General features: G+C 31.5%; 1 protein-coding gene across 4 annotated transcripts in view; it reads left to right on the top strand.

Annotated features, from left to right (window-relative positions):
• Nucleotides 1-3111: 3111 nt before the first annotated feature.
• Nucleotides 3112-21720, top strand: part of LOC148601218 (uncharacterized) — a 32204-nt gene continuing 13595 nt past the window's right edge. For 2 of the 4 annotated variants that reach the window (XM_088555811.1, XM_088555815.1), the window contains exon 1: nucleotides 3112-3325. The gene's annotated coding sequence lies outside the window, so the exon portion shown is untranslated. Of the gene's footprint in view, nucleotides 3326-9263; nucleotides 9285-14228; nucleotides 14351-21720 lie in introns of those variants that run through there. The other 2 variants (XM_088555822.1, XM_088555819.1) reach the window with 2 other exon arrangements.

Here is a 21720-nt window from a genome sequence, read left to right as displayed (position 1 = left end):
GATGTTTAATTATAGTATAATTTTTTTATCTAATTAAAAAAAAAGAAATATAACATGACGTTTCATGACCGGGCATTGTTTGGATTTAAAAAAGTTTAAATTATGTGGTCAGTTTATTTTATTTTTCAAATAAAAACTAATTAAGTGTAAGTGTTTGTAAGAATCAAGCAAACTGGGTAAAGTCAGAAACATGCATGCCAAAACCCCAACCGATTTGACAATGTAATATCACTCAAGGATACTTTCTCTATTTGAAAAGACAATTATTTGATCTCGGCATCATTGGCTTTGCGCAGAAATATTTTTCAAAAGAATCTTAGAAAATTAGGATTTTGACAGAGTTATCTGCCCTTAAAATGTCCTTTTTCAGTGTATTTTAAAGATAGTAATTCAAAGGCCCAGCATGATATGGACAATTTTTTATCAAATTACACTATCAAAATGATGTTTTTTTATACAATATTTATACAATGTTTCACTTACTGCCTGATTCTTACAGAGACTGACACTTAACTGATCTTACGAGAACACCATAATTTTTAATTTTGTCAGTTAATCGTTTTTAATATTTTTTTTTTTTTGGGGGGGGGGTTGTTATCATAACTTTTTTTCGCTACATTAAATAAAAGTAAAAGTAAACATTTGAATGAAATATCGAAGAATTGCTCAAAGGTTCGTTATGTTTAATGAAGGAATAAGGTGATGACGTTAACAAAAAACTTACAATGAAGGCAATATAATAATAATAATAATATATATATATATATATATATAATTAATCGTCTAAATAATAGTCAACAATCACTCTTACGAGGTGATGGATCGTTAAAAACGATGCAAAACATAACAATATATTAAATAAACGTCTAAATATGTTTAACATCACCAGAAGATGGTAAATTTTAAATTGAATATTTCGAATAACAGATATCCTTCCTCAGCATAAAACTCATAAAACTATATGAGCATAAAACTCACAAAACTTAACGAGCATAAAACTCACAAAGTTCAAGATCAAAACAGATTAAGAAGCTGCATCGCGTACGCTGTGGATGATTGTACCTTGATCAAAGGCTCACATAAGCAACTGATGAGGAGCCTGAATGAAAATAACAAAGAGGGTCTTTTTATCAAAGTTACAATTGTGGAAAACAATTTAAAAAGAATAAAAAGTCCAAATATAACAAAATACAACGGGCCAGTGTCGACCATGTGGAGATAAGAGATGTAAGACCTGTACCCAGATGCTGCACACCAAACCTTTTAAAGCTACTGCACTGGAAAGGAATTTGCCATTTTTTGCGAGGTAACTTGCAAAACCGAAAATACCATATACCTTCTCCAGTGCCGATGTGGTATCCAGTACGTTGGCGAAACAGAACAACCTTTCAACAGGCGTATGAATGGTCATCGCAGTGACTACAAATGCAAACCAGACCTCCCTCTAAGTCGCCATCTTAGATCTGCCGGACACACCCAGGAGGATCTCCACAACATTGTTGTGGCAATCATAGAACATAATAAAAACTGGTCAAAATGTAAAAGAGTATTTCTGGAAAGCTTTTGGATGAAGAAATTGCAAACAACTTCTCCAGATGGAATTAACGAGAAAAAAATAATTCATTTTTAGGTCTTGATCTAAGGCTGGTACAGCACTACTTGCTATACATCAATACGCCGTACTACTATATTTGGATTTTTTATTTTTTTAAATTGTTTTCCACAGTTAATTGTAACTTTGATAAAAAGACCCTCTTTGTTATTTTCATTCCGGCTCCTCATCAGTTGCTTATGTGAGCCTTTGATCAAGGTACAATCACCCACAGCGTACGCGATTCAGCTTCTGAATCTGTTTTGATCTTGAACTTTGTGAGTTTTATGCTCGTTAAGTTTTGTGAGTTTTATGCTCATATAGTTTTACGAGTTTTATGCTGAGGAAGGATATCTGTTATCCGAAATATTCAATTTAAATTTTACCATCTTCTGGTGATGTTAAACATATTTAGACGTTTATATATATATATATATATAGATATATATATATTACAGGATATGTTTCCGTCTTGACCGGAAATGCATTCCCTTGTCCTTATGCGTATCCTTTTCACTTCCATTTGATGAGATGACTTTAATTAGAAAAATAAATCATGGAAGTGCTCATTTTTGTAATTTGCTATTGTTGATTTCTAAATGATGAAATACTTGTAAATTTCATTCAAGTTTGGTATTCACTGTATCTGTGGTATTGGAATAATCGCAATTGAGTTTCTTAAAGATAATGCACATGTACATTAAATGTGATGTATTAAAAGGTGTATTCAATAACACTCAGAAAATATATCTCCCTCGGCTACGTCTCGGGTTACATATTTACCTCGTACATGGGTATGCTACATCGTCGTATCAACCTTTACTGCAGGCAGTATGTGTATTACATATCGCGAAAAACTCTGTATGTAACTGCATCCTAATGTAACTGCATTATTCTCTGACGTAATATGAATACATGGTTTAAAATTTTACTGACACTTAGAAAATACATTTATAATGAACTGATACATTTTGCGAATGCGGATTGCATGCATATCAACTCTTTCTCAAATTTACTTTGTATTAACAATTTTTAAAGAAGAAAAGCAATGATGCCTGTTGACAGTAAAACCTATATTTGAAGAGGAGAAAAATTTTAATCTTCCCACGGTAGACAAATGATGGGTATAAAAAATACCCGTTTATTTTTATGTAAGCAAATAATGAAAATAAATGCAATAACTTTAAGGTTTAAGTTTGATTGCTGTATGTGATTCTTACAAACACTGGTAAAACACTAATGAATCATTGTCTTCAAACGACAATATACCTGTTAACTATTGAATAATTTAGGAATGTTTTTTTTTTTATTTCTATTTCATTTATCGTGTTTGTTGTCAATGTATGTTCTCCGTGTCTATGACATTTTTCTTTAAGAAAACCCTTCGACATTAGTTTTACCTTCAGATCTCTTACTTTGATGCGTCTTTATGTACAAAAAATGATATTTTGTGGTCGCTCGTCTGTATTACATAATCATCAATGTACAAGAAAAAAAATAGTCCTGAAATCCAAAGTTTTGAATACAACAATAGAGTTGTATCAAGGTTCAGCAGTTATATCGGTTTTATTAGAGGTAGCCAGGAGAACAGAAAAGTATTGGATGATTAACAATCGCTATATACCAGCGGTTTATATAGGAAAACGCATAATCGAATATGTCACATCAGTATCAGAACGTCGTCACTTATTTCATGGAGATTATACATGAGGATTTTTCGTTTATATGTTCAAGGTAAATAATATTTAATAACAATAGTATCTTAATATTGTATAGTTCAAGTTGTTTATATCAGTGATATAGATTAATAGATAATACAAATCACATGACGTGAAAGATAAATCATCATGAATACGTTATATTGTATGATGAGGAATTTTATCTGCAAATTTTCTTGACGAAAATGCTGGTCAGTCAATACTTATTCCTTTTATAACTTGTAGCGGTATGATTTTTCATCGGGATCATGACCTTTGTTAGAGATGGTGATTAAGGTTGACAGAACCTAATGCTGAAAGTAGTTTTGCCAAAATTACAAATAATAATAATAATAATAATAATAATATGTAAGAGTGGTGCTGTTGCAAATCATCGTTTTCTACTGAGCAATTACTCGTTATCTAACTCATATCTCGTAGAAGAAATGAAAATACAGTTAAAAGGTTTAAACTTTTATTCACGGCGATCTTTTAAAATATTAAAAATACAAAACCTGACAAAAATACTTAAATTCATGGTAATATATGTTTGGTCAGTTTGAAATACTGCAAAAAAATATTAACTTTGGCATCCAAATTTTTTATACTACTAAAGGAAGGTTATCAAATTAAAAAAAACACTTTAAAATGTTAATCCCTGCGTTTTGCCATATGCAATATATCGGGGATGGATGAGTAATTCGTGTTTAATAGTTAGAACGCTCAGTTCACGAGGAGTGATAGCCCATTAGAAATCCAAATTAGTGTATCGAACTATTGTGGTGAATTTTAAGCCATTGGTGTCGTATGAATGATGTTTCGAACAAATATAAAGCATTGATCAAATAATCAAATGTTCCCAAATGAGCGTTAAAGCATACAGAGCATCGCATGCGAGGCTAACTGTACACGTCCAGTCAACCGGAATAGGTATCTGATAAGGCCACAGAATGGGTCAGGGGTCTGAATTAAAGTGAAAATAGCGTTAAAACTGATATAACATTAAATTATGCTGTTCATTATCAAAGAAAATTCTAAAAAAAAATATATATATTTAAGTAAATTCATCCGATACCTTTAAATCTTGTTTTTAAGGACAATCGGTTTGTCTATCATATCTCGCCCCTTTAGTTATTGCCCATTTTTCAGTTACTGTACAAACGTAACAAAATTATATAAGTTATAGGCTGTACCTAACTCATATTATTCAATCAGTCAATCACTCATGGTACTGTGTAATCTAATTACTTCTTCCTTTCCACATCACATATTTTTTTTGAAATTTTAACAAGAAAATGATATGTTGTTTAGGCTTTCCATAACGTATCTGCTCATTAGTGAAAAACCTACAATACTTAGAAAGATCAGATAAATATTATAACATATTAAGTTGTTCTGTGGTATGACATTGTCAGTAATCCATACTAGATGCAAGCTGTTAACAACATTTATATAAAATTACTTGTTATTTTAACAGGATCAAAAGAAAAGTCCGTGTACAAAACTTCATTTTGTCTAGATGTCTTTCATGTTAAAAACAAACGCCCATAAAGAACTTGAATAGAAAAAAAACAAACAAACAAACAAAACAAAACAAAACAAAATGATAAAATAGAAATATCTTCTGTCAATAAACTCTTCATTTGAGTTTACAACACTATTGACTAGTTGCTTTAACGGGTTTTGTCAGTAGTATAGATCTATACCATTTCCATGCATTTTTAGCAACTCGACGAGTGCCACTAAACAAAACAAAGGGCGTGTATCTTTCTACGTTTTTGTGGAGTCCGAGGTAATCATTTAATCATATAGTTTTATTTCTTTGTATTTGTTTGTTTGTTTGGTTTTTTCCTTGAGTTATTTCATATTCTTTGTAGTGTGTGTCTGTTTTCTTTTAAAGTTTTTTATCCTTGAATTTCCTTGTTTATGTTTACAATGAAATGTGCATAGCTAAGTTCCATAATCCAGTTTTTACTAAACTAATTTTGAATAGTAAAATTAGTACATTATATTATGAAAAAAAGGTTTGACGCCACCCAATATTTGGAAAGAATTCTGAAAATATTGTTGATAAGATACGTACTTTTTGAACAATTTAATGCTGTTCTGATAATTAAGTAATCAAAATAATAATAAATATAAATAAGGAAAATAGGATATACAAATGTGTTATCTATGAAAGTAAATATTAATATGATAAAAATGACATTTTCATTATATGATCTATGCATATTAAATGAATTGTTTATCTATTAAAATGTCAGTACTGGATGTTCCTTATTGTTTAAAACAAAGTAACATCTGACTTTTGTTTCTTGATTGCATCTAATAGATAAAACTTCATCATGCATCAATTTGTTTATTTTCTTACAACCGTATATCTTCACAAATTTTGACGTTTATGATACAATTTTGTTATTTAGACTCAAAATAATATCTCACGATAATACCTCACACGTGTATGTGTTGAACAAATACCAAATAATATAAAACCTATTCGTCAAATGCAATTAACTTTATTTGTATTATCGTATACCACCATGCATTAGAATGAAAAAGACGATGTATGCGTAGTTTCAGTGTGACTTTTGTCTATGCATCAAGCTTTTGTTGGAATATATTCCTATGAGGAGTTTTGTGATCTCTCACTGATGTGACCAATGAATAAAGTATTCTGTGTATGAGTTTGAAGTTTATTCTTTATCTTTTCAATATCAATTCTACGCATATTAAACTGTGTTACACTGTTTCGTTGGTTTCTACTAAAACAAAAAATCTAACTCCCCAAAATCAACCACTACTCCCCCCCCCAAAAAAAAAACCAAACATACAAACAAACAAACAAAAACCGAATGACCACGTAATAAAACATACGAATTAAAACATGGTCAGTTGATACCTGGTTTTGGTACAAAGAATGCTGAAAGTAATTTTTAAAGAGAAGGCCAAATATATGCACGGTTTTGATATAAAGTTCGATGCTCGAAGGCAAGCTACCATACTCGTCATGGATAATTTATTTGTTTCTAGGAAGAACAACATGACTTTGCAGTATACTCAAAAATAGGGTGAAATTAGTAAAAGTTACCACTGCCATTTTATATTTTCGGCATTTTTATCAATGTTTCATTGTTCCTATTTGACAGATAGTGTCTCACCTCAAGCTAATGCTTAAAATGTCGTAAAAAATCCAATGATAACGTTACGTAACTTCGACTGTGACATCGTCGATAAACATAATGAGGTAAGTTTCGAACCTTTCGTATTCAAAGTGATATTTTTAATCTCGACTTCAAATCTGTCATTTTGCTGTATATATAAGTTAGTTTAATGCTCCCTTGAATTGTATATTGCAGCGTACCAATTATATTGATCTGCTTATAAAATATTCCGAAAACTCAGCCGTTTTCTTTTAATATATAATCAGATACATTACTTTGGTTTGTGATTTTCATGTACTGATTTAGAGGATTTGATGGACTTAAAATCAAATAACACGCCTATAGTGTTTTCTGGCTGTGAATCGTAGACAAGAAAATAACCATATGAAAACGATTATGAAATGTAAATAAATCTTTTATTATCAGCTTTAAATGTATTTAAAGTATATAAAGTTATGTCATTATTCAATCACAATGCAATGACATTACGAGAACAAGTAAAGTGTGGAAATGCCTGAACTATGAAAAATCACTGCTGGTCCGCTGATCGTCAGATTTCGAGTTACAGGAACATTTACGGTTAAAGCAAGAGTTATCGTTTCGCGTTATCATTGTTCCGTTTCCGGTATAAGGAAAGAGAGCAAATGTGAAGATTGCAGACGAATATTGCCGAAAGCGCAGATAAGGGCATAATAAGAGGTCATCAAAGAATGATATACAACCCAAAATAAGTTATCTTAAAGGTATTAATATTGCCGACAAGCGAAATTCTTGGGCAAAACAAGAAACGCCAGTTCCACGGACAAACTCCCGAAATAAAATATTGCGGGGAGTATTGAGAATGGCATCTGAAGAAGTAATAGCTATGAAATACATTTGTACTACAATGTCAGTCGATGATCCTCTTGATAGCAAACACAGGAAGATGTAGAGTTTAGCCACAATAATAGCAAACGTTGGGAGGTGCACAGCTTAGTCCTACATTGAACAAACGTGAGTAAATGTATAACATATTGTAGCTGACAGCTGGGGAAATAAACAGCTCAGTCTTACTTTTAGTAACCGTTGGAAATGCACAGTGAAACCTACTGTTACAACTCTTGGGAAATGTGCAGTTAAGACATACTGATAGCTTGATTGATTGATTGTTGGGGTTTAACGTCCGAGCAGCAATATTTCAGCTATATTCAGACGATGAACATGAGATGGATGATAAAATGAACATGAAATGATGATGAAATGAAAACAAAGGATGGGACACAAAGACAATTGGGTCGACAAATTTTGATTCCCACTAGAAAAATGGAGGGATGGGTAAGGTCGGGCAATTTAGCCTCCTGTGGCGGAGCACAAAGGTTCCTACTCCTATCGAATACCACAGCAGGGTTCTTCAACGTGCGAGGAACGTGGCATCTTTCCCAACACGGTGCACCACTATGGTTTGCGGTCAGGTTTTCCGTATTATAGATTGACAACCCCAGCATGTAACATGCCAGGGGTACCCCATTCAACCACCTGGGGCACACATCCCAGTTGCTCGGTGGGCAGAGTGCCTAGCCCTCGGCTAGGCTTCTGAGCAATATTTAGTCGAATTTTGCGACAAGCTTAGTGCTACTGCAGGCCTATTCTTTTGACACCCGGACCTGCACGGGGCAATCCCTAAATATAGCAAGTGATCGGAAATATACTACTGATGCTTATAAATACTATAAGTAACCGTTGCGAATCCTACTTATAGCAAACAGCTAAGTCCTACTGTTAACGAACGTGGGCTAAGTCAAACAGATAGCGAAACGTGGGAAGGGCTTAACTAAGCTCTACTGTTAGTTATTGTTAGGGAATGTACAGCTAAATCCTTCAGCTAGTAACCGTATGGAAATGCACAGCTAAGTCTTACTGTTTACATACGTGGGGAAACGTACAGATAAGGCCTACAAATATTAATTGTTGGGAAATACTTCTACTAAGTTATACTTATAGGAAACGTTTGGAAAGGTATTGCTTTGTCTTGTTGTAACAAAAGTAGGGAAATGTACAGCTAACTCCTACTGAGAGTAAACGTGGGGGAATGTACAGCTAAGTCCTACCTATTGATAGCAAACATGGGGAAATGTGTAGCTTAGTCTTACTGATCGCAAACGACGTGGGAAAAAGAACAGCTAATTACCAATGTTCAAAACATGGTGAAATGGTCCGCTAAATCCTACTGTTAGTAAATGAGGGGAAATATACAGATGTCATATTGTTACCTGACAAGGGGAAATTTGCAGCTACATGTAAGTCCTACTGATAACACACAAGGGACAACGTTCAGCTAGAGTAATTAACAAGTAAAATTGAAACAAAACATTATTTAAGTTACTACTCTTGTTTACCAACTCAACAAATACAATAATTCTATGTAACCTGGATACCTATATATAAGCGACCTTAAAACTGCTGTTACTATCAAATAATAGACCAACCTCGTTTGGTTTTATAAATCATTAAATTTAATAAACCCGATGATTCAATTAAGCAGTTGTTTGGTTTGATTATTTCATTGTATAAAACGTACATTAAGTGCAACATTTGCTGCCGTTTATCGTTTGGAAAGAAAATAGATGACTAAAGATTGTTAAAAGTTCTACGTTTTGTATTTAAAATATACATTAGGCTAGGTTGCTGTTATATTAACAGCAGCTGGACAAAACATATATAATGATTTTAATACTTTATACATTGGTCTTTTACTTTAAATAGTATAGCTAGGATATTGTAAAACATTTTAGCACTTTTAATGGTGGGTTTCTTCAAACACTCTTAGTATCTATATGGCGTTATGGAAGGCTGCACGTATGTTGACTGTAGAAATTTAAATTTGTACATAATATTATTTTGTAATTATGTAAATTCAAATTTATTTGCCGAGATACCTAGTTAGACATTTACTTTGGAGTCTGACGTTTGTCGTATTCAATGATGTTAACGATGTAATGTGAATTGTATCAAAAATGAATATCATATTTCATTGGTATGCCCTACGTATAAATATGTGTTAAAAATCTACCTATATATTTCTGTTTCTGTCCCAGTACTAGAAAACTGAAATGTCTTATTCAGACTAAATCTGAAAAGCTCACCACGCAAATCTTAATTATTTAAACACTAAATAGGAAATGAAACCTTATAAACTTAAATGATTTGATCTTTGCCATTGTTATAAAACATTTGTTTCTGTAAGTTGTTTTGCGAGCTCATGCTTACTGTGCTGCATCTTATGTTAATCTATGGAATGAGAAGGCATAACATTATCAAGTTATCATCTCCAGTCTTTTTCAAGTTGCATTGAAATCAAGTTCAAAACATGCACTTATTCAGTGGTCTATTGATGTCTTATTAATGGTCTCTTTAATACCGAAAACTTTATTTGTTTCCATATCAATTAATGCAGTCACCATTAAACTTTGGTAATTAGCTTAGAGATTATCGTATCTCCACACTGACGTGACAGCGTACTTTTTAATGACCTTTAGCTGACCCTCAATATTGTTTATTTAAAGCTTGTTGATTTTATGTTTGTGCCATGTCAAAACACAGAATTCAAACAACAGGCTTCTCTGAATGTCTCTCGATTGATCGTAAATTGAATTGATTAAAACAGCTGATAATATCTCAAACCATGTTGTTAATTCGATTAGGTCAAAAGTTGCGATAGAAAGCAATTTAACTTCAAGCTGATGCTTTTAATTGGCCATGAATTGATATGAGTGGAACCGCCACGCGTCGTTCAATATACTATTAATCATTTTCGGAGAAGGACATATTATACGAGGATATCATTATTTTTCAAACAAATTATACATTATTTTGTCATTTCAGAGCACCTGACATCATTCCCTGCTAAATCTAGGAGTTCTTATTAACTGCTTCTGTATTTCCCATACCGTCGTTTTTTACTAGTATTTCATTCTGCATTGTACCAATGAATTCTCTGTGTTTCTTATTTCCTTTTTTCATGTATTGGTCATTTCTTTCGATTTAAATGTCTCTCTGAAATGTTTATTTTTTAGCATCAGAATCATTCCCGATATTAACATTGTATTTATCCACAAGCATCAAATTAAATCAACATAACAAGACCGTATGTACATTATTATTATCAATATCAATAAAGACATTGATCTAGATCAAGAATATCAAAAGGCTTTTTATGCAACATTACTTGGAAATGAAAATATAGGCCATTGTGTTCAATGCGCTGTTAATAAATCAAAAATAAATTATGAAGTAAGTTTCTCTAAATTCGACTAGGAGTAACATATGTATTTCCGAGATTGATTTTAAAGTTACACAAATTTCTTTCTGATTTTAATGTTTCGTTACATAAAACAAGGGTAGATGCATGGAATATTTTTTCTATAAAGAATATTCTTATTAAAGTTGTTTCAATGAGTGAAACGGTATGGCCTTGTTTTAGCTAAAAATAACTTATAGTAATGATCAGGATAAATTGATACTACGATTTTGTTTCAAGATACAAACATGCAGATATAAATTTGTGAAAAGGTATGATATCCAATTTGACAAGCAATATTAGTACATGCATTTAATTTATTAGAATTATTTAACATAAGAGTGAAACAAAATTACCGAACAATAATCCAATCCATAATAAAGTCCAAAATAGATCTGACAAAATAGAAAAATTCAACAACCGGAGCAGCTGGTACCGCAATAGTCCTGACTTGGTACAGATATTTCAAACGAAATGATGGGTTAAATCTAGGATATACAGCGCGCTAAATCTCATTCCTTTGAGTCGTGAAAATACCAGTGGTGATTGAATAGCATTTTTCATGCTATTTATCATAATCATACACCAGATTCAGGAGTCTGTTACGCAGATATTTAAGGCGTTCAAGGAAATAAGAGTTGTTAGTACTTGCTCTAGTGAAGTAGCAAATCAATTGTAAAATATTAACACCATATGTAGAAGATGATGGTATATTGCTGAACAGATAAAAGCAAATTATGATATAAAAATTAAAGTCGTCTCTGTTATCATAAATCTTAATGCTGAGATGACAGCTGTTGTCAAGTTCGAGATAATACCTATTGCAAAGTAATCTGTTTTTCCTTTCTTTCTTTTTTGTAAACTTCTTTATCTCGAGCTTACCATTTACCAGAAAGAAGAGTTGTTGTTGAAAAAATAAATCATCAATGTATCTGTATGTAAAGTTAAAGGATTTAGTATCTTAATTTGTTTTATTCTTTACGAGATGAAGAAATTCAGTCTCAGATGGATATAAAATCAAATCGGCTAGGAGGGGAGCACAGTTATCGCCCACTGGAATGCCAACTTATTGTTGAGAAATAGCTACTCCAAGAGTAACAAATATGTTATCAATGAGGAAATCAAGCATATCGAAAACTTGCTTTTCTGTTTAGCACACTTCACCCTTCTGCAATGTTTTAGAAAAAATGTAACCAAGAGCAACATTTTTTTCGAATCGCAAAATATTTACGAAGAAGTCTTTTAGACGAGATTTCAATTTATCATATGGCAACGTAGGGTAAAGAATTAAAAAAAAGTAAAAGCTTTTGAGAAAAATTAATTTCCGAAAGGCTGCGAGAGTTTAGGTTTTGAAGTAAACTTTCGATTTTTTAAGTATCCACATATGACTAAAGCCGTTATGAGAGTAGGTGATATTGCAATTAGCTTGCTGCCTATCATTTACTACGTACACTATCTTTGTAAGGTGAATTGACATCTCCTTTTTGGAGCAAGATGAAAATTCAGCCATATACCTTTATTTGTATGTATTCTTATGAAATTAAATTTCCAATTGAGGGGCTTTGGTTTGCGTTATATATAGTTCAAACTATTTAGTGTTATTGGCATTGTAACGCTATGTATTCAAACTGTTTCGAAATGTTTGTTTAGTTTCACCAACACAAATCAGGCCACATAAAGTACACTCTATGCCAGTTTTTTTTAGTGGATTCCGAGTTGCTCATTTACTTTTGTAACTTTGTACGTATGATTTTAGTTATTTTATGTTCTTTGTTGTGTATGTCTGTTTTCCATGTGTGGTCTTTGTACTTAGATTACATTCTTTTGATTACCCTATAACCTGGGTTCCCTTGATTACTCTTTCATGTAAATACTATGTAAATCAGTACTTTTAATACTCTATTTCAAATCGGAGAAAATAATAAACGTTGTTAGGCAGAGACATCAATTGAAAATATACCATCTTGTGACATTTTTGTGTCGCAAGTAAAATTGCGGTAACCAAAACCAAAATCCGTTCGCCAATATCGTGGTTGGCGCACTATTGACTTCCTTGAACTTACATTACGAGTCATATGAAAATAACCAAAGACATATGGTAAGCATTGCTACTAAATGTTAATGGACAATATCCGTATTAAGGTGGTATTAAATTTTTAGATTAATTTTATCAAAGTGGTTTCATTTTGTTGAAATAAAAATATTTTAAGGCAATCCACACAGAAATTTCAAATGTTTTTTTTTCATAAAAAATACATATTTCTGATTCTTGGTGTATGGAGGTTCAAGTTATTTGTAAGTAAATTAGTGATTATTGTTGTAAAATCCAATAGCCATGGTAACATACTGAAAAAAATATTACTGAGTTCCAGTACAAATCAGGGGTGCCTTTCCAAAAACTAACAGCCAAATACTATGTTTTATGTAATATCAGGCACTTTCAAAACTAGCACAGGATGAAAAGATGCATTTAAGAGGTGCAAAAAAGGTAGCAATGATAATACCCTTTTCGATTCATTTTCTCGCAATTTTAGTTCTTAAAATTCGTGCGGAACAAGGTAATTTGAAAATCAGCCGGCTGATGCCGAGGAAAGAACCTGATACGAGAGGATACTAAAACGCTCCGGTTAATTTTCTTTATTAAAATTACACCTGTTTAACATTACATATGTTACATCTGCGTATTAATACTTAACTATACTTAAACAATATATCTACTAAATTTCAACTTTTAATTCTAAGTTTAACAGAACTAAACCGGGTCAACTTAGTGTGCGAAACAGTGCATCATAATGTAACTGCATAGTGCACACTTTAGCATTTTTGTCTGTGCCATACAGACAACTATTTGACTTGCATTTGACATAAACGTAACATTAATATCATAACAATTTTTTTTAACTTAAATCACACAAATAACGTCACAATGAATAAATTCGACAAAATACAAAAGCAAAACGCCAACCTGCCGTTAATTGAAAAAAAAGATAAACAAGTTAAATATATTAAGTACAAGAAGACATTTTCCTGACGTAGTTAATCAAACTTCGCCTTTTTAACCTTTAATATTAGCGAAGCTTTTCAATGGCACGCAAATCACGAAATAATGTTGGAAAATTAAATTGATAAGTTTCAAAACAGCATTGAAAATTGAAATCGCGTCTCATAATTGAATATTACATTATAAAATGTAGACAATTATTAAAAAAAGTATACTGAGTCGATATTTTTTATTTCAAAATAGTACTTGTTATTTCTAACAACATAAATGTTTCTTTCTGTGTCTTGTATATGTTAAGTAAGTGTATCACTTCTCACTAGTATTCAATTATTCGAACCAGTTAAGAAGTATCAAGATATTGATGTTTTTGTAAATTAAAGAAGGGTTATCATAAAACAAAACATTTGTATAACAGTTCCTACTGACGTGTTTACTCAAAATAAAAAAGGCTATTAATACTGGCTTTCGATAGATATTTAAACTAGCAGCTAGTATTGACACAGGCATTTGTTAATATGTTTACTTAGGCAATATATCGATACCAAACTAATTACCAAGACATCACAACTTTCAATGGAATTGCATTCTAGAGAATATCAAGGAAAGTGTTTATGTTAATGCCTGGTAGGTCATTTCTTACTTTTTTCGATAGAAATAGTATTTTGGTATAGTTGTTCATGACAAAGGATTGAAATTATTATTTTTAAAGTATCCAGGAAACCATGAGAAAACACACAAAAAGCAAAGCGTGTGGAGCAATCAGAGACCAACAACCGATTTGGGTGTTCCAAAGAGCACCGGTAAGGTTAGCGTCCTATGTTTTTTCTTCTAGAAACATCCGCTGAATTTAACTAAGAAATGATAAAAAATAACCTGATAACATTTCAAAATGAAATAATGGATATGCGTATCTTTCCGGGACACATGATGTTACGCCCATTCATTTTTAAAATTCAGAATGCAAGCGTGTAATTACTTATGCGTTTTTATGTTCAGTTTTTATGCGTAATTGTAATGTATAATATTGTGTATGCAAATCATTTCCGTGTCATTTTTTACGCTTGATTAAGTATTTTGGAATCTATTGATTCTGCATTTTTCTTCTGTTCCTGTATTTCTTACCGATATATCAATTCACTCATACTGAACCATCTGAGTATGTTTGACTTGATGGTTGAATGCGATCTAGTGTAAAGAGGAAGTATCGTCAAATTATGTTCGCCTAAACATATAAGAATTAGTTTGGTAATGCTTATTATTGTTATTGTTTTCTTTCCTTTCAACTCCTTCTTGTTGAAGAACAATGTCAACAAAAATGATATGCATTTTTATACTAGATATTCAAAACAATAACGCAAATGGTGTTTTTGTTGGTAAATATTTTGCTTGTCTAAAAAGGAGTCAGACTCCTCTACAAATTACATTTAAAACAATTTTTCGAAATGTTGCGATAAGAATTTATCTACAATGTACATCATCGGACCATAACCACACTTTTACACTGTAATATAAAGCGTTGTGAGCAATGTATACATGTATATAAACGTTATGCTGCTACAAGAAGATTGAAGTCATCACTACAGAAGTCTTATTGCCGTTATCATGAGCTCGTAGGTCATTACAATGTATCCATATGCACCACGAAAACTGATTTGTTCTACGAATCATAATTATCCTTTCTTCTTTCATCTACTCTGGATTTGACATTTTATTAGCAACTTGGCGTGTGTTTCTTAAAAAGCAGAAGACGCTTAGCCTTCCGGTGCACCTAGTCCATGTTCCCAGTTTTCAGAGGAATCCGAGTTGCTCATTTATTTTTTGTTATTTTGTATGTATTGTTTTGGTTATTTATGTTTTTTGTTGTGTGTATATGTTTTCCGTGTCTGGCTTTTGTCCTGTGATTGCGATTATCTTAATGCAAAAGACAAGCCAGTCCAAATTACATATATTTACACTGCTTTTGGACTTGATATGAAATTTAAACCCGTTGAAAAACCATATTACTATATCAGTTTTTGAACCCATTTTCTCGGACATTTATGAATTGCAACATGCTCTTAAATATCTTGTAGCTTAATATATATTTTTAAATATATATATGAATTTAATGTTCTCACATGCAATTTAATATGCTTTGTGGCTTTTTTTTACTGTTTATTAGTTTTTGTTATCGCGTGCTCATCTTTAATATTGGTTTGTGCAGTAGATATGAATAATAAATATATAAAAATTAGCCACATACACATTTTGATACAAAATATTTAAACAAAAACTTACTATCCGGCATTATTTCTATAAATCCATGGGCTTTAAAACATGCTTAATATACGAATTAAATTCGTTAAACTGAACTCTATGATGTAACTGCTATGCAAAACCGACTTACATAATTACCTTTCCGAAAATATATTTCCTTTATTATCCTGAAATTTTCTAAGTAATGCAAAATTAGATACCCATAGTTCGCAGCTACATAGTAACAGTAATTTCAATTAAAATTTATAATTATAATAGAAAAAAAGCAACAGTGATGTCGAAAATTCTGTTACGCGAGGTTTTTCTTTTGTTTTTTAGATTTTAAATCAGCAGCAGCATTTTTGTTTTTTTCATTGTTTCGTATGTCTTGTTTTGTTATGTTTTTTTTTTTTGTTTTTTTTTGGGGGGGCGGGGCGGGCGGGAGTAATATATCCAAAAGGCGTAAAAAATGTCTTGCATGTACAACAGTAATCAATTGTGATTTACCTCAACCCATGATGTAAATATTCACGATTATTTATACATGTTCTTACATGCTAAATATATGCGTCAATAACTTTTGCCACACTACTTTTCAGAACGTTTTGATGTGTTCAGTAACAAATATCTGATAAAAATATAAAGAAGAAAGTAGGTGTTGCATGATTTGAAGACTTTAAAAACAAAGATAGGCAAACAAAAGGAAGAAAAAAAGAAAAATAAAACCAAAATGAAAAGCTCGCAAATATGTTGGAACATTTGATCTTCAATACCAGAAAAAAATAGATTACTTTTACAAATTAAAACTGTTTGATTAAATCGATAAAAATATTGACAAGCTTTCTCAATCATTGACTTTCTTTCTTATGTAATTGCAATATAAATTGCAAATTTATTTATTAAGTTTTTGGGTTCATTTAGGTGTATTTCAAACGTTGTTAAAAGGTGGTTTTTAGTTTTATTATTACATTCAAGACAACCTACATTTAGCTTGCGAAAAACATATTTGTTTTTGTTGAGCATGATTTAGGAAATTATTCTGGTTTAGGAAAAAATCATCGAAATATACGTATGTATTTTTATGTATATCAAGATACCTCAATTGTACTCCTTTCATTTCTGACTTAACTTTGGTTCTTACGTTATATTATGAATTGCTTTTCACCTGCTGATATTTACCTTGAAATCATTTCTTTAATATTTTATCAAACAGACACTTTTTTCTTCATTGACACATTTTTGTTTGTATTGGTCATGCCAAGTAATCGTTGGTTTTTAATTTTACACAATAATAGAAATCAATTCTGTTAACCTTCATAATTATAGTTATTTTATTTCATGCTTTCTCAATTTGCACTTGACGACATATATATTGGTCGGTTGAGGCGTGGATTTGACGACATATTTATTTGGTCGGTTGAAGCCTGGATTTGACGACAGACCTATTTGGTCGGTTGAGGCGTGGATTTGACGACATATTTATTTGGTCGGTTGAAGCCTGGATTTGACGACAGACCTATTTGATCGGTTGAAGCGTGGATTTGACGACATATTTATTTGGTCGGTTGAAGCGTGGGTTTGACGATATTTTTATTTGATCGGTTGAAGCGTGGATTTGACGATAGACCTATTTGGTCGGTTAAGGCGTGAGTTTGACGACATATACATTGGTAGGTTCAAGCGTGGGTTTGAGGACATATATACTGGTCGGTTGAGACGTGGGTTTGACGTCATATATATTGGTTGGTTAAGGCGTGGGTTTGACAACATATATATTGATCGGTAAAGGCGTTGGTGTGACGGCGTATACATTGAAAGTAATATATTTTAAGAAGTGGCTCAAATTAAACGTCGATAAGAATAATGAAATTGTGAGCGATAGCAACGTTGTAAAGGTAAAAAGGGAACTAAATACAATTAAAATTTGAATAAAACTTTAAAACAAATTAATAAATGTGAGCCCAAATTTTCGGTCTTACGCGTACGGCCTTCGTCAGGGGCAAAGCATGTACGCATTTGAAACATATAATAAATAATTCAGACTATAACAGATTGTTCTCATAAACGTGTTGATTTATGTAAAGGTAAATAAAAGGCAAACGGTAACCCCCTAATGATAAGAATGGGTCATTTTTGGCATAACATATGAAAATCCCATGTGTAAGTAAGTAACAATAAAGTACTTTAAACCACTTTAAGTGTTTAAACGGTAAATTTTCGTCTCCGTGTAGGTGTAAACCACGCCTTACAAATACAGATCTCATTACTTATTCATGCGAAACCAATAAACCACATTAATTTCAAATTATTGCAATCAATTTTACCATAGGCATAATATTTTGGTCAATATCTGAAAATAAAGAAAAATTGATTAGAATCGGGTACGAGAAACAATAAAAGTATCTAGTAATTGATTGCAAATTTGGAAATGTACAACTTGCAATGGAGAGTTTTCAGAAATATCTATTTATAATTCATTGCTTTGTTTATTCTATCAAAAATGCAAGTAAATGAATAATAACAAACAAAAGCATGAAACATGTGCATCGATAGGGCATTTTCTATATAAGTATATGATACAGTGAAGCTTTTTCCGCATGTATATTCAGAAGTGTTGGAAGAGAAGACAATAACAAATGCAAATAAGTTAAGTTTCAAATCAACTTAATTTCTCCAAATAATCAAATCGAAATCGTTATAGATATCCTTGCCTATACGAATATTAAACGACTAATAGTTTATTTTTAGATAGGTTTATTGAACATTTTGTATATTAAATTTATATAGCATGACCAGAGTTAAACGGCCTAGTATTCATGTAGAGACTTTCCTGTCGGTAAAGCTAAGTTTAAAAATGAAACCTTTTAAGCCATGAATACTAAGCTGTATTCTATCGTGCAACATTGGATTTTTTCAACCTACATGGTTTACGTACAAATTATGCAAGTATTGTATTTGAGGTATTTCAAAGAACAAAAAAATTATTTTTGGTAAACTTAATTTTTACTTGGGGTCTTGCGATTATTTCTGCATAAGTGGGCTAATTAATAGTTATGTTCATTTCTGGATAAGAGGACTAATTAATGGCTATGTTTATTTCTGGATAAGAGGGCTAATTAATGGCTATGTTTATTTTCTATTTAAATAAAAAAATATTTTAATGGTTGTTTATCAGAATGAGCAATTTCTGTCACGTGATGCATTTGTAAACACAATCAGTAGGGATCGGTGACAAAAAACTGTTGAAATTTGACCCAGAAAATTAAGAACTAAAATTGCATTAAATATACATTTATTTCGCATTTCTTAGTTTTGAAATATCTCATCATATAAAAATAACACTTTCCTTTATTTACAACTTCAGATAAAGAATCTTTATTAAGATATCCGGTTATCAGATGCTACATTTAATCTTAAAAATAAACTCGTTATATCTTTGATTTTTGATACAAGAAAAAAATAATTCTTTCATCAGTTTAAAACTTTCATCAATCCTTATTTGATTAATTTGGCAGCTGACAATCAGTAAACAAATAACGTTGATATGTAAATGCTTTATTTTTTAAATCAAAATGCGTGTTTTATCAAGTAATGCGCCTTTACTGTATTTAACTATATTCATTTATTAATATAATATATGCAATCAAAACAGATCAAAGGTAAAGTAGCTTTGGAAGATAATTGTATGATATCATCTCGTTTACACATTAACATATCAAAGAAAAACTAATGAATGATTTGGAAAATATGCTGTGATTTCATAAAGTACATCGTGTGGATATGTAAAACAATTGCTTAATTTATCAATTACTTTCCTTATATAATAGTTATTTTAACGTTTAATTGGAAAGAAATGCAACCATGATTTTATGATGTAACACTTTAAGTAGCCCTCCAGCTAAAGATCATGCAAAATCTGATTCATGGGTAAAAAGCCTTCATATTTTTATTTTCATATTTTGTTTGAAATGTAATAGTAAATAGAAATTAATATGTGGTTTTTCATATAACCCAATCTCTTAGGAGATAAAAATTGTATAGAATGCACTGTAGATTTCAAAATTAAGGGAGATAGCTCTGTAAATGACACTCAAATACAATAAAATCTACTGGATGTTTAATGTTGATTATCTCCTTAAAGCAGGCAGATTTGAATGAATAATTACACATTTCATAGTATAGACCAAAAAAAAAAACAAAAAAAAAACAACTAAATTACAAAAATAAAAATATGTAGCCTTTTCTAGGGTGTATCACATTTTTTAGATTTTGCATGATTCTTACTAAGACAGCTACCTAATATTCATTGCCGTTTTGTGAAATTTGACCTGTGATTTGGCGATTCGTATCTGCTTCATTTACGGAACGATCGTGTTTTGTTTCTTTGAAGTGAATGAAAAAGGAACTTTCCAGGGAAAATATACCATACAGCGTATCAATAATCAATTTAGGTTTATATTATAAACTCTATGAGAGTGGGCGTGATTTGTGTTTTTGGTTTTTGATAACTTCTATCATGTTTTAATTAGTTTGTGCTCAAAACAGTAACAGGCTTAAATTAATTAAACAGAAAAGATCCACATTGGGCTGTTCAATTAGTTCTGACGATTAGTGTTAAATGTCAATAGTTTATTGCACTTTCGCCTTTTCTCATATACGTGGCATAAAGACGATATGCGCGATGAAATTTGTATATTATTCTTAACCATCTTACTAAATTCCTTGATTCCAAAACTCCACAAGGAATAATAAAGCAACGCGTCATTGCTGCACCTGCAAAGTGTACTACCAAGCCTCATTCTCTTCAAAGATGTAACAGAGGCTCTTCCGTCTATCCACGACAACGTGCTACTTCCTCATGGATACAAGAGCGCAATTATTTGTAATGCATTTTCCATAGGGTACCTATGTAGTTTGAAAATTAATTTCAAGAAAACCACACAAATTAGCAGAAAATGAGTTTCAGTTCCTAAAACTAGAAAAGCATACTTTTTATTTGCACAAAAAAAAGTACATGGTCATACGGCAAAAGTTGACCTAAATTTCAGTTGTTATGGACTCTTGAAAATTCAGCACAAAATACTCTGCAAAAAAAATGAAGCACCTAGATTTCATTTATGAGAAATCATTTCAACCCTATAACATTTTATTAATTGTTACCAAAATAAAATCAATCATAAATGGGTAAGCTTTGAAATGAAAATAAATTTCAAGCCATATCCAACCAATCAGGTACCACCTTGTATTCAGTACTCAGTACCATGTTGGGGTAAAAAAGTTCCCGGTAGAATGTAAACAAATAATTGCGCATTTGTATCCTCATTGAGTCCCGTCTCAAAACATTATACATCGTTGTTATTCCACGTACGACAAAACATCTAGATAAAAATACGTAATATTTGGTAGAGATTCGCTTTACTTTGTCGAAAACGATTTCAAATCATCTTTTAAATATATTATAAAATGTTGGAGTTTTTTTATGGACAACATATTTTCCCAAAGTGGTAGACACATTTTTCAACAGACAGTCGGCATTCCAATGATATAACATGTTCTCTGCTACATGTGTACTTGCTGATCTATCTTTCCACTTTTGTCAAGCTAACTTTAGAGATGATCCAATTCAAAAGTCGGAACATTGGTTTGCAAAATCATTTTATCTCAGTACCCCTCTACTGATGATGTTTTGTCTTTACATAATCCTTGTTTTGGAGATTGAATACATATCACATCTACCATAAAGAACTTGAGATAAAAGA

Source organism: Perna viridis, chromosome 12 (genome assembly GCF_037379345.1).
Source record: "Perna viridis isolate PV_CMFRI_1.1 ecotype Kerala chromosome 12, ASM3737934v1, whole genome shotgun sequence".
Taxonomy (NCBI): Eukaryota; Metazoa; Mollusca; class Bivalvia; order Mytilida; family Mytilidae; genus Perna; species Perna viridis.
This window is presented reverse-complemented; position numbering and strand designations above follow the sequence as displayed.